Below are 12,423 nucleotides of genomic sequence, written 5' to 3'. Positions count from 1 at the left end.
CTAAAAGGAATTAGGTAGTGATGGGATCCTAGACTAACGGAAGGGACAGTAGTGCAACTAAGGCCATTTAAAAGTCCTATGTAGGCTCTGCAGTAATGGAAGGGAGATAATTAGGGATGGGATCCTAGGTTAAGACAGGGGACTGTAGCTGCATTTAAGCCCATTAAAAGTCCCAAGTACCTTCTGCAGTCATTAAAAGGGAGTTAGGTGGGAATAGGGTCCTAGATAAACATAAGGGACTGTAGCTACTTTTAAGCACAGTAACAGTCCCTTGTACTCTTTGTGGTAGTGCAAGGGAGTTAGGTGGGAATGGGATCATAGGTAAACATAAGAGACTGTAGATGCATTTAAGTACAGTAACAGTCTTTCCTATACTCTGGGGTAATGCAAACTGAGTAGGAGGGATGGGATTCTAGAAAACAGAAGGGACAGCAGTGCCATTAAGCCCATTAACAAGTCCATGTAGGCTCTGCAGTCATGAAAAGGGAGTTAGGTGGCAATGGGATCCTAGAGTAACACAAAGGACTGTAGCTCTATTTAAGCACATTAGCAGTCCCTGTACTCTCTTGTGTTAATGCAAATGGAGTAGGATGGAACAGCTTCTAGACTAACAGAAGGGACTGTACCTGCAACAAAGCCCATTAACAGTCCCAAGTACTCTCTGCAATCAGGAAAAGGGAGTTAGGTGGGGATGGGATCCTAGGTAATTGCATTTAAGCACATTAACATTTCCTTGTATCCCCCTTGGTAATGCAAATGGAGTAGGAGGGCATGGAAATCTCGAATAACAGAAGGGATTTTGGCTTTAATTGAGCCAATTAACTCCCCCAAGTATCCTCTGCAGTCATTCAAAGAGCTTTAAATGGGAATGGGATCATAGGTAAACATGAGAGACTGTAGATGCATTTAAGGATGTTAACAGTCTCTACACTCTGAGGTAATGCAAATCAAGTAAGAGGGATGGGCTCCTAGACTAATAGGAGGGACAGCAGTGCAATTAAGTCCATTGACAAGTCCCATATAGGATCTGCATTAATGAAAAGAGTTAGGTGGGAATGGGATCCTAGGTTAACATAAGGGACTATAACTCCATTTAAGCCCATTAACAGTCCCAAGTACTCTCTGCAATCAGGAAAAGGAAGTTAGGTGGGGATGGGATCCTAGGTAATTGCATTTAAGCACATTAACATTTCCTTGTGTCCCCCTTGGTAATGCAAATGGAGTAGGAGGGCATGGAAATCTCGAATAACAGAAGGGATTTTGGCTTTAATTGAGCCAATTAACTCCCCCAAGTATCCTCTGCAGTCATTCAAAGAGCTTTAAATGGGAATGGGATCATAGGTAAACATGAGAGACTGTAGATGCATTTAAGGATGTTAACAGTCTCTACACTCTGAGGTAATGCAAATCAAGTAAGAGGGATGGGCTCCTAGACTAATAGGAGGGACAGCAGTGCAATTAAGTCCATTGACAAGTCCCATATAGGATCTGCATTAATGAAAAGAGTTAGGTGGGAATGGGATCCTAGGTTAACATAAGGGACTATAACTCCATTTAAGCCCATTAACAGTCCCAAGTACTCTCTGCAATCAGGAAAAGGAAGTTAGGTGGGGATGGGATCCTAGGTAATTGCATTTAAGCACATTAACATTTCCTTGTATCCCCCTTGGTAATGCAAATGGAGTAGGAGGGCATGGAAATCTCGAATAACAGAAGGGATTTTGGCTTTAATTGAGCCAATTAACTCCCCCAAGTATCCTCTGCAGTCATTCAAAGAGCTTTAAATGGGAATGGGATCATAGGTAAACATGAGAGACTGTAGATGCATTTAAGGATGTTAACAGTCTCTACACTCTGAGGTAATGCAAATCAAGTAAGAGGGATGGGCTCCTAGACTAATAGGAGGGACAGCAGTGCAATTAAGTCCATTGACAAGTCCCATATAGGATCTGCATTAATGAAAAGAGTTAGGTGGGAATGGGATCCTAGGTTAACATAAGGGACTATAACTCCATTTAAGCACATTAACAGTCCCAATTACCCTATGTGATAATGCAAATCCAGTAAGAAGGAAACTGATTCTAGATTAACAGAGGGACTGTAGCTGCAGTAAAGCCCATTAACAGTTCCAGGTACCCGCTGCAGTCATTAAAAGGGAGTCAGGCGGGAATAGGGTCCTAGATAAACATAAGGGACTGTAGCTGCTTTTAAGCACAGTAACAGTCCCTTGTACCCTCTGTGGTAGTGCAAGGGAGTTAGGTGGGAATGGGATCATAGGTAAACATGAGACTGTAGATGCACTTAAGCACAGTAACACTCTCTTGTACACTCTGGGATAATGCAAATTGAGTAGGTGGGATGGACTCCTAGATTAACAGAAGGGATAGCAGTGCCATTAAGCCCATTAACAAGTCCATGTAGGCTCTGCAGTCATGAAAAGGGAGTTAGGTGGCAATGGGATCCTAGATTAACATAAAGGACTGTAGCTCTATTTAAGCACATTAGCAGTCCTTTGTATGTACCTTCTGTGTAAATGTAAATCCTGTAGGAGTGAATGGAAGTCTAGACTAACAGAAGGGACTGTAGCTGCAATAAAACCCATTAACAGTCCCAAGTACCCTCTGCAGTCCTTCAAAGAGCTTTAAATGGGAATGGGATCATAGGTAAACATGAGAGACTGTAGATGCCTTTAAGAACGTTAACAGTCTCTACACTCTGGGGTAATGCAAATCAAGTAAGAGGGATGGGCTCCTAGACTAATAGGAGGGACAGCAGTGCAATTAAGCCCATTAACAAGTCCCATATAGGCTCTGCATTAATGAAAAGGGAGTTAGGTGGGAATGGGATCCTAGGTTAACATAAGGGACTATAACTCCACTTAAGCACATTAACAGTCCCTCCTCCCCCCCGTTACCCTATGTGGTAATGCAAATCCAGTACGAAGGAAACTGATTCTAGATTAACAGAAGGGACTGTAGCTGCAGTAAAGCCCATTAACAGTCCCAGGTACCCTCTGCAGTCATTAAAAGGGAGTCAGGCGGGAATAGGGTCCTAGATAAATATAAGGGACTGTAGCTGCTTTTAAGCACAGTAACAGTCCCTTGTACCCTCTGTGGTAGTGCAAGGGAGTTAGTTGGGAATGGGATCATAGGTAAACATGAGACTGTAGATGCATTTAAACACAGTAACACTCTCTTGTTCACTCTGGGATAATGCAAATTGAGTAGGTGGGATGGACTCCTAGATTAACAGAAGGGACAGCAGTGCCATTAAGCCCATTAACAAGTCCATGTAGGCTCTGCAGTCATGAAAAGGGAGTTAGGTGGCAATGGGATCCTAGGTTAACATAAGGGACTGTAGCTCTATTTAAGCACATTAGCAGTCCTTTGTATGTACCTTCTGTGTAAATGTAAATCCTGTAGGAGTGAATGGGAGTCTAGACTAACAGAAGGGATTGTAGCTGCAATAAAACCCATTAACAGTCAGAAGTACCCTCTGCAGTCATGAAAAGAGAGTGAGGTAGGAATGGAATCCTAGGTTAAAGAAAGGGGGGGAGGATTGTACATGCATTTAAAAGCACATTAACAGCCCCTTGTGTCCTCTTTGGTAATCTAAAGGGAATTAGGAGGGGATGGGATCCTAGGCTAAGTTAAGGGACAGTAGTACTATTAAGCCCATTAGCAAGTTCTATGTAGGCTCTGCAGTAATGAAAAGGGAGATAGTTGGGGATGGGATCCTAGGTTAACATAAGGGACTGCAGCTGCATTTAAGCACATTAACAGTCCCTGTACCCTCTGTGGTAATGCAAATCCAATAAGAAGGAAACTGATTCTAGATTAACAGATGGGATCTTATCTGCAATAAAGCCCATTAACAGTCCATTTTCCCCCTTTTGGTAATGCAAATAGAGTAGGAGGACATGGGACTCTACTAACAGAAGGGACTGTAGCTCTAATTGAGCCTATTAACAGTCCCAAGTACCCTCTGCAGTCATACAAAGGGATTTAGATAGGAATGGGATCATAGGTAAACATAAGAGACTACAGATGCATTCAAGCACAGTAACAGTCTCTCATACATTCTGGGGTAACGTAAATTGAGTAGGAGGGATGGGATTCTAGACTAACAGAAGGGACAGCAGTACAATTAAGCCCGTTAACAAGTCCATGTAGGCTCTGCATTAATGCAAAAGGAGTTGGGTTCCTAGGTTAACATAAGGGACTGTAGCTCCACTTAAGCACATTAACAGTCCCTTGTGCCCTTTGTGATAATGCAAATCGAGTAGGAAGGGAATGGATTCTAGAGTGACAAAAGGAACTGTAGCTGCAATAAAGCTCATTAACAGTTCCAAGTACCCTCGAAGTACCCTCCTCACTCAAAGGGATTTAGGTGGGGATGAGTTCCTAGGTTAACATAAGGGACTGTAGCTGTGTAAGTCCATTATCAGTCCTTTGTACTGCCTGTAGTAATGCAAATCATCTAGGAGGGGAATGGGTGCTAGACTAACAGAGGGGTCTGTAGCTGCAATCAAGCCCATTAACTCCCTGAAGTATCCTCTGCTGTAATGCAAAGGCAGTTAGTTGGGGATGGGATTCTAGTTTAAAGAAAGGAGTCATTGGGACTGCAATTTTGCACATGAACAGTGTCAGGAAATGGCCTTAGATAATTAGCACCTTTCAGAAGTAAAGATGGTGCAGCGCTCCTGATACAAAAGGCTCAGGTGTAATAATTAGGTTTGTGCACATAAAATGTCCTAGTGCAGAGTTCTTAAGTAGTAAGGGTCCTCTGCTGGAATACAAAGCGGGTGGGTGTGACTAATTCACAGGACATTTACAAATGCAACTATGAACATTATCAATTCAAGAGAAGGTTCCTTGAGAGTTTGACCCATATAGCATGCAAATGGGATACAGTGGCCCATTAAAATGGACAGGACTCTGGACAACTGCAACTGTGCAAATTAACTGTCCAAAAGCTGAGTTCTTGAATAATCAATCTGCACGACCTAGCAGTATTCCACTGAGTGTGGGATTTCATTTTTTATTGCATGGGACCATAGATATATGCAATTATGAACACCAATTGTCTAATAAGAGAAGGGACTTTGGGTAATCACAACTCCTCAAAAGAAATGGCACAGAGGTAAGGGATATCCTGGACTAATGGGTGGGATCATGGGAAATGAGGATTTTACATATTAATGCAAAGTGATAAGTAGTCCGAACTGCCTAGGAGCAATGAAGAGCATGGGTGGGTCTTACCTGTTAGGCAGGACCATGACTAACTGATTGTATCCATTAATATTCCAAAGTAAAGGACTTTGAGGATGAGCACTTCTGCTATAGTGCAAAAAAGTTGCAAAGGACTTGTGTAATGAACAATTGGGATTCTTCTTATTAATAATTCAAGGAAGATGATCTCAGGTAGTCAGCACTGTCTAATAGCAATGCGAATGGGATGGAGGGTCATTGATTAATGGGGAAGACGATGTACAGTTCGGTACTTTAATTGTCCAAGAACAGCAGGACTCCCGAAAAGCAGGGCAAAATTGGTAGGATGCCTTTGTTTAATGGACAAGGCTATGACAATTGGGACTGAGCACATTAACTGTGGAACAAAAAAATCTGGGTTTTCTGTGCCCCCTGCTGAATGCAAAAGGGTTTTTGACTGGGATCTAATCCAATGGGCAGGATTATGAACAATTAGAATTTCACTCAGTGCAAAGAGTTTAGGTGGTCAGCACAGTATATATGCACTGTCCAGAAAACTGGGATTGTGACTACTGCAGCAATGACAGAGGAATGGTTTCTCCTTCCTTAAGGACAGGGGATTGAGAAGATTATGAGTAACTAGACTTATGAAAGCTCTCAATTAATTAACATTTCCTAACATTAATGCAAAGGGTGTGTGGATTCTTTGTTCTAACATGGGACAATGGACAAAAGGGATTCTGCACATTAATTGAAAATGGTGACTCGGGTAGTCAGCATTCAAGATCTGCAATGCTAGAGGCAGACAGGGTATCCCAGTCTACTGGGTGAGCAACGGACAACTTATTTTTAGCACTGTATCAATGCAAATTTCACGGTCTTTAGGGAGAAACAGGACTGAGGCTGGGCTGGGGCTGGGGTTGGGGCACGGGCAGGGGCTGGGGCCGGGCCAGGGGCTGGGGCTGGGGCAGGGCCAGGGGCCGGGGCTGGGGCCGGGGCTGGGGCTGGGGCCGGGGCTGGGGCCGGGACTGGGGCCGGGGCTGGGGCTAGGGCCAGGGCTGGGGCCAGAAAGGGGGTTGCTGGGAACAGGGCTGGGGTGGAACTAGAGGCTGTGGAGGCAAGGAACCACAGAAAATTGAAATTATGAGCAATAATACTCCAATACAATAAGTTCGAATAGAAGAAGCAAGGCCACAGCAATTCAAGTTTCCTGCAGATAGGGTGGTCATTAGTCAATTAGTGCAGCATTAAGGGTGGGACCAAAGCAAGGCCTGGACCGGAGTGGACCTTCAAATATTCCTTTTTACATTCAGTTATAACGTTAAATTTTTAATTAACTACTTCTGTGCTATAAGACTCTTCAAAAATCCAAAGGGAAGTAGTTTATTAAGTCAGCCCCCAAGTAAAAAACAGTAAAAAAATTTAAATGTCTTATTATTTTACTTTTAATATCTAAAGACACAAAAAGTCTAAGCAATTTGTAGAAAAAAAAACGGAAAACTTTAAGGAATTTTAAAGGAACTCAAACATGAAAAACAATTAAATGTAACTGAAGTCTACAAATAAAGCCCCTAAATACATTTCCATAGTAGTCCCTTAAGGCTTAAATTGAACACTAGCAAACCACATAATCAAACTATGTATGACTGACATCCAAGAAACAAATAGAAATCAAAATCCGACCCCAGCATTAGCCACGGGGTAGGTGTTCCTCTTGAGGAAGGCAGGGATTCCTCTTCTGCCACCTGTTGGCCAACGATCATCTGCGATCCATTCTGGTCCTTGCCACGACTCACCGCCATTTTCACACTTGGCAGGCATGGAGCACTGCCCCTGGCCAAAGTACAGAAGAGCAGAGGCGGGGTTGGCGGGGGCGGGTAGTACACTAGCCTTAGGCCACGGCACCAATGCAGAGGAATGGCATGAAGTTCAGCCCGCACAACCTAATATCCTGCACTGCAAGTGGCAATGCTGGAGGGGAGGGAGCAAGTGAAAGGGGAGGGAGGTGGAAAGGACAAATGTCCTTGGAAAGACCTTGGTACCACCCACTGGGAGTAGTACAAACGTGGCCGGTCCTGACTGGCTGAATAGAGACGGTAGCGAGGTGCTATGCTAACTCGGTCTAATTCCATCCTCCACTAACTGGCTGCGACCAATTCCACCATCCTTTCTGATTGGGTGGGTCATGCGGCAATCCAACACCAATCCCTCCTTTCCCTTTTTCGCGGCAAAGCCCGCCATCTTTAACAATGCGGCAGGCCCTCCTGGTGCAAAGCCCGCCAAGAATGTAACGGTCGCTCACCCCTGCCATGACACCCACGTGACAAACTGCCATGATATCCACATGACAAGGTCAGCCATATTGTCCCTGCGGCAAAACCTGTCAGGAAATGCACACGGCAAAGACAAAGGCCCGCCATGTTTTAGACTGCGGCAAGTACTTAAACCGCCATCTTTTACTATGCAACAGAATATTTCCACCGCCATGCTGCACACTAGAACAAAGACACCCATGATGTGGCTTCCCGCCACTGGAACACTGCGGCAAAGTGGATCCGCCATTTTGAACACTCTAACAAAGCAGAGAGCCATGCTAAGCAATGCTGCTTAGTCAAAATCGCCATTTTGAACCCTGCGCCTAGGTCCTCTCCCTCTCATTTTCGATTAGCCTTTTGTAATGTGACACAGGATGATCCTGTTTTTCCACCTCATGATACCACAATTCATGCAAAACTCCTAAGATGACCCAAATCAGCTCATTCAAAACACTTAACTCATGCAATGCATATCATTTCCTTTGCCTGTCCCACTATTCATTTTACCTTCCTAGTTTATACTTAGCACAAACAACTAGCCCTCAGCCAAGCTGGGCGGCAATTCTAAAGTGGCCGCCATCTTTCCTCCCCAGCCTAACCAACCCCCTAGCCTAACTGCAAAGTCATCTCCCAGCCAAAGCCGTAGGTCCACTCACACAACACCAAACGATTAGCAGCAACATTTTGTAGACATTCCAGATAGCACAACGAACCACAAAACCCAACACTTTTCCATCCATAAAAAGCCCCGATGGGCGATGAAAAAAAAAATCTAAGCAGGTATCCACGGCCCCGATGGGCAAGGAAAAAAAATATATTAAAGCAGGTATCCGAGGCCCCGATGGGCAAGGGGAAAAAAAATTAAAGCAGGTATCCAAGGCCCCGATGGGCCAAAAAATAAATTAAAAAAAAAAAAAGGCAGGTATCCATTGCCCCGTTGGGCTAGAGGGTTGGGGAGAGAGGGGGTACACAGCAGGTATCCGAGGCCCCGATGGGCTAAGGGAAAAAAAAATTAAAAGCAGGTATCCGCGGCCCCGATGGGCAAAAAAATAACAATATTAAAACCAGGTATCCACAGCCCCGATGGGCAAAATATAGAAAAGGGGGAGAAAAAGAAAACTAAACCACAAAAAACCAGAGGAGTCAACCAAAAATCATTCCAAAGAAAAATTCCTTTAAAATGGAAAACTGCCTAAAAATACCCCAAATATCTGTAAAATAGCGAGGTGTCAAGAAAATACTAGGAGAAATTTCAGATTTTTTAAAATATTTTATGAATTTTTGGTGAATTTTTTAAAAGAAATACGCCATAAGGCATGGTTGGGGGCTGGAAAATGTTCCAGAAAGAACCACACGGGCAAAGAGATCCAATATGAGCAAGCTTCTACTCCGGGAAAAGAAGAAATATGGCGGTCGCAGCAAAGTGCAGAGCTTTAAGAAGTGAGAGGGAGGGGACTGAGGGCGGAGGGAGTAGAAGAGGAGTGGCCTAGAAGATTGAAAGCCAGACATATTTGTAGTTTAGCCAGCTCAAAAATTTACCCAGTAACAAGAAAAAGAGAGATTTAAAAAAAACCAGCAACATACTAAAAAGAACATTAGACTGGAGGTAGACTTCATTTCTAGTCTAGGAGCCACAAGTTCAAAGGGTTTTCAATGGGTTCGCATCTGTAAAATAGGGACGTTGAGTAAATCAAATTAGATAACTGATGTTAAAATTCTCCACAAACAGTATAGCAAATGAAAAGGTTTTAGTTTAATTTGGTTTTGAAATAGGAGGAAAGGGGAAGTAGAGCTTTGATATGTTAATAAAGTATCCAAATACCTCATTTAGACAGAATGTATAACTGCCCCACCAAACGTTTGAACCAAAGAAGCTAGGAAGGGGCAATACATTAAGGTTAGAACCCTCTTCAAGGGACTTTCCCTTCCGTTATCTAATGTGATAGTGAAGGTTTACTCGAAAAAGAGACCCGTAAAGGTTACACGATGTGCTCAAAGTCACACACCGTGATTCTGAGTCAGTGTATTTTCTACTCCAGCACTCTGCCTGTGTGGCCCCTGATAATAGAAGACTGGAAGTGCTTCTAAGTGAACAAGAGAGAAGAAGGAAAAGACATTTCACAGAATGCCGATTTAGCCCCTAAATAATCTATATTATTTGTAATTTTTAAACTGTGAAACCTTAATCTTTAGTATTTTTCTACTTCCTCCGTGAATCTGATGACCCCAACAATGAAGCAGTCATAAGAGTAGAGTAGCGAAGTTCACTCGCTGCCAATAACTGGTAGGAAAATGTTCATATAAAAGCCAAAGCTTCTCCCAGAAAGCTGGCTATTTAGGTGAGAAGCAATTAATCTCCTAAACCATCCTATCCGGTTTATCAGAGAAACAATAGAGAAACTGAGGGAGACGATGGAAACTAAGTATTACACACAACTCCTAGAAAATCGAAGGATACATTGCCCTCCCAGTGGCTGAACTGGAAAGTGTAACTATTAACCGAAATAGTATCAGGTAAGGATGCCCTCCATTCTCCAAATAAGTAATAAAGTGCAAAATTTTCTTCCTTAAAGGACACACTCCATCTTCTAAGTGCTCTTGGTTCACACAAAAAGGTAATCTGATTTATTCCAAATGAAGGATATTGCATTGTAAAAGTAGTGTAATTTTCCACAGGACCTTTCCTCAACACTCAAAAATTAAACTATGAAGCAAACGCCTACAAACAAATTTGTTATGCTTTCCAGATTTGGAGAAGGAAATGGGATTCATATATATATATTATATATATAAAATATATATATAATATATATATATATTTCTGAAAGTCTTTAAAATTTCACCCTAATTTAGTCTTTCACAAGTTTCTAATGAGACAAATAGAGGAAAAGGAGTCTTTCGTTGCATAGAGTGGTAAATTGAGATTGAGGGATGTTGTTTTCTTTGCTTTTGGTTTAAAAACTAGTGGCAGCAAGAGGATCCCACAGTAGAGGTCCTTGGACTCAGATAATTTTGGTTGCACTTTAGTGAAATATCTCTGTTGACAAGACTGCCTTGCATGTCAAATCTCTCTAGTGAGAATTGTGGAATTTAAATGGAGTTTAAAATTACTGTAGTGATCACGGTATATTTGAAAAATAGCCATACCTGTAAAAGGCAGTAAATAGTGGCAAACATTTTGATATCATTTCAGTCAGCAGAAAAAAAATGATTATATAAATGGTTGTTATGTAACAACTACTGTGATCTCAGCCTAGACTAACCAGCAAGACCTAAAAAGCAAGTCAACTATCACCAGCAGCAACACTATCAGGTTCTAAGCTCCTTCTCTATAGGCCACAAACTAATAGTATCACCAGGAATCTGATCCCACTATAGATTTTAACCTGTTTCAGCTTTTTTTGTCTTTAGCACAGGGTACCAATTATTAGGGTAACTAGGCCTGTCCAATAGAATTTTCTACAGTCGTGGAAATGTTCTATACTTTTTAGACCTTGGGTTAGGGAAAATTTTCTAAAACAAGACTCAAAGTGCATCCACTACTAAAAAAATTGATAAATTTGAATTTTTGAAATCAAAACCTTTTGTTTCACAAAAACACCTTAAAAAGTGAAAAGACAAGTTATAAACTGGTGGACCCGGGGTTCTGCAGCCAATCCCTGGTGCTGGGAGGGTGGCCAGACTAGCAGATTACTCCCATTGGCTGTCATAGTAATCTTTCATGTGATCGGGTGAGATTAGGCCGCCAAAATGGTGTTGACATGTTGATTTGGGGTGACTCTCACTCACATCAGACACAGGACATTTTAAGGCTCTAGGCTACCAAGGTCCACTGCCAAGACTTGGGCTAAAAGAACTGCAGAGAATACAAACAGATTCCAAAGAGCCATTGCATTGGAAATGGTAACAGCATTGCTACCTTTTTCTAGTAATGGAAGACATGAAATTAGCCAGGTATGGTGCATTTGACAATAAAGAACATGAAGAAATGGTTTCTAGACCTAAAAATGAAGAGATAGTACTCAGACATTATGGAGAATTTCCACATGAACTGTTAAATAAACAAGTGTATAAGTACCTCTTCTCTACGCATCATTCTAAATCTTCATTGCTAAATCACTACACCTCTCATGGGTCCATGACATTTATAGAAAGGGACTACTTATATAGAAAGGCACGCCCCTGAAATATGAGCCTAGGACCCAGCATGTCCTGCAGCAGCCCTGCATTCTCCTGCTGTTTATCATGTTCAGGCTTTACTTACCCTTTCCTGCTGCCCCTTCCCCCACCTTAAGCCCTCAGTCCTCCACTTCACATTCCTCCTTTCACAACCTGGCTTTGCTTTCACTTCTGCTTGGCTTCATTTTATAAATATGTTGGGATCAAGGTGTGGAAACTGAGACACTAGAAGGAAAAGTGACTTGCTCAAAATTAATTAGTCAGATTTGGACCAAAATAGCATGTTCCCTACATACTTTCTGTGGCCATAACCTAGCTGTGTCCACGCCCTCTACTTTGGGCTCCCAACGTATGAATGCATGACATACAGCAGGAATTATATGAGGGGAAGGAATCAAATCCTTTTCTTAAAAGACTCCACTTATTTTACTTCTTAACCTATAGTTCCTCTCCCTTGCTCCAATAGTTCAAAAAAAAGGCATGAACTACCTGATATAGCCACCAGATGGCAGCATAGAATAATCAAAGAAACACTGAGTCGCCTGCGGGAAAAGAGTCAACGTCTTATACCAAGCTCGACTAGGGTCTGAGTCAAAGGGGCAAACGTCTTACAGACGTCCAGCATCAGAGGAAAGAGTGAAAGAAAATTACTCAACTCCCTCTAATTTGAACAGCCCTCCTTAGTGGGAGTTTGTCCTTGGCTTCGACACAGTGCCATT

At 42.4% G+C, this 12,423-nt stretch overlaps 1 long non-coding RNA gene across 2 annotated transcripts in view; it reads right to left on the bottom strand.

Annotated features, from left to right (window-relative positions):
- Nucleotides 1-8,960, bottom strand: part of LOC131748390 (uncharacterized) — a 30,990-nt gene extending 22,030 nt beyond the window's left edge. Inside the window, exon 1 of one of the 2 annotated variants that reach the window (XR_010838719.1) lies at nt 8,182-8,960. This is a non-coding gene — a long non-coding RNA (uncharacterized lncRNA). The remainder of the gene's footprint in view (nt 1-8,181) is intronic. The other variant, XR_010838720.1, reaches the window with a different exon arrangement.
- Between the last annotated feature and the right edge of the window lie 3,463 nt (nt 8,961-12,423).

Source organism: Kogia breviceps, chromosome X (genome assembly GCF_026419965.1).
Source record: "Kogia breviceps isolate mKogBre1 chromosome X, mKogBre1 haplotype 1, whole genome shotgun sequence".
Classification (NCBI taxonomy): Eukaryota; Metazoa; Chordata; class Mammalia; order Artiodactyla; family Physeteridae; genus Kogia; species Kogia breviceps.
This window is presented reverse-complemented; position numbering and strand designations above follow the sequence as displayed.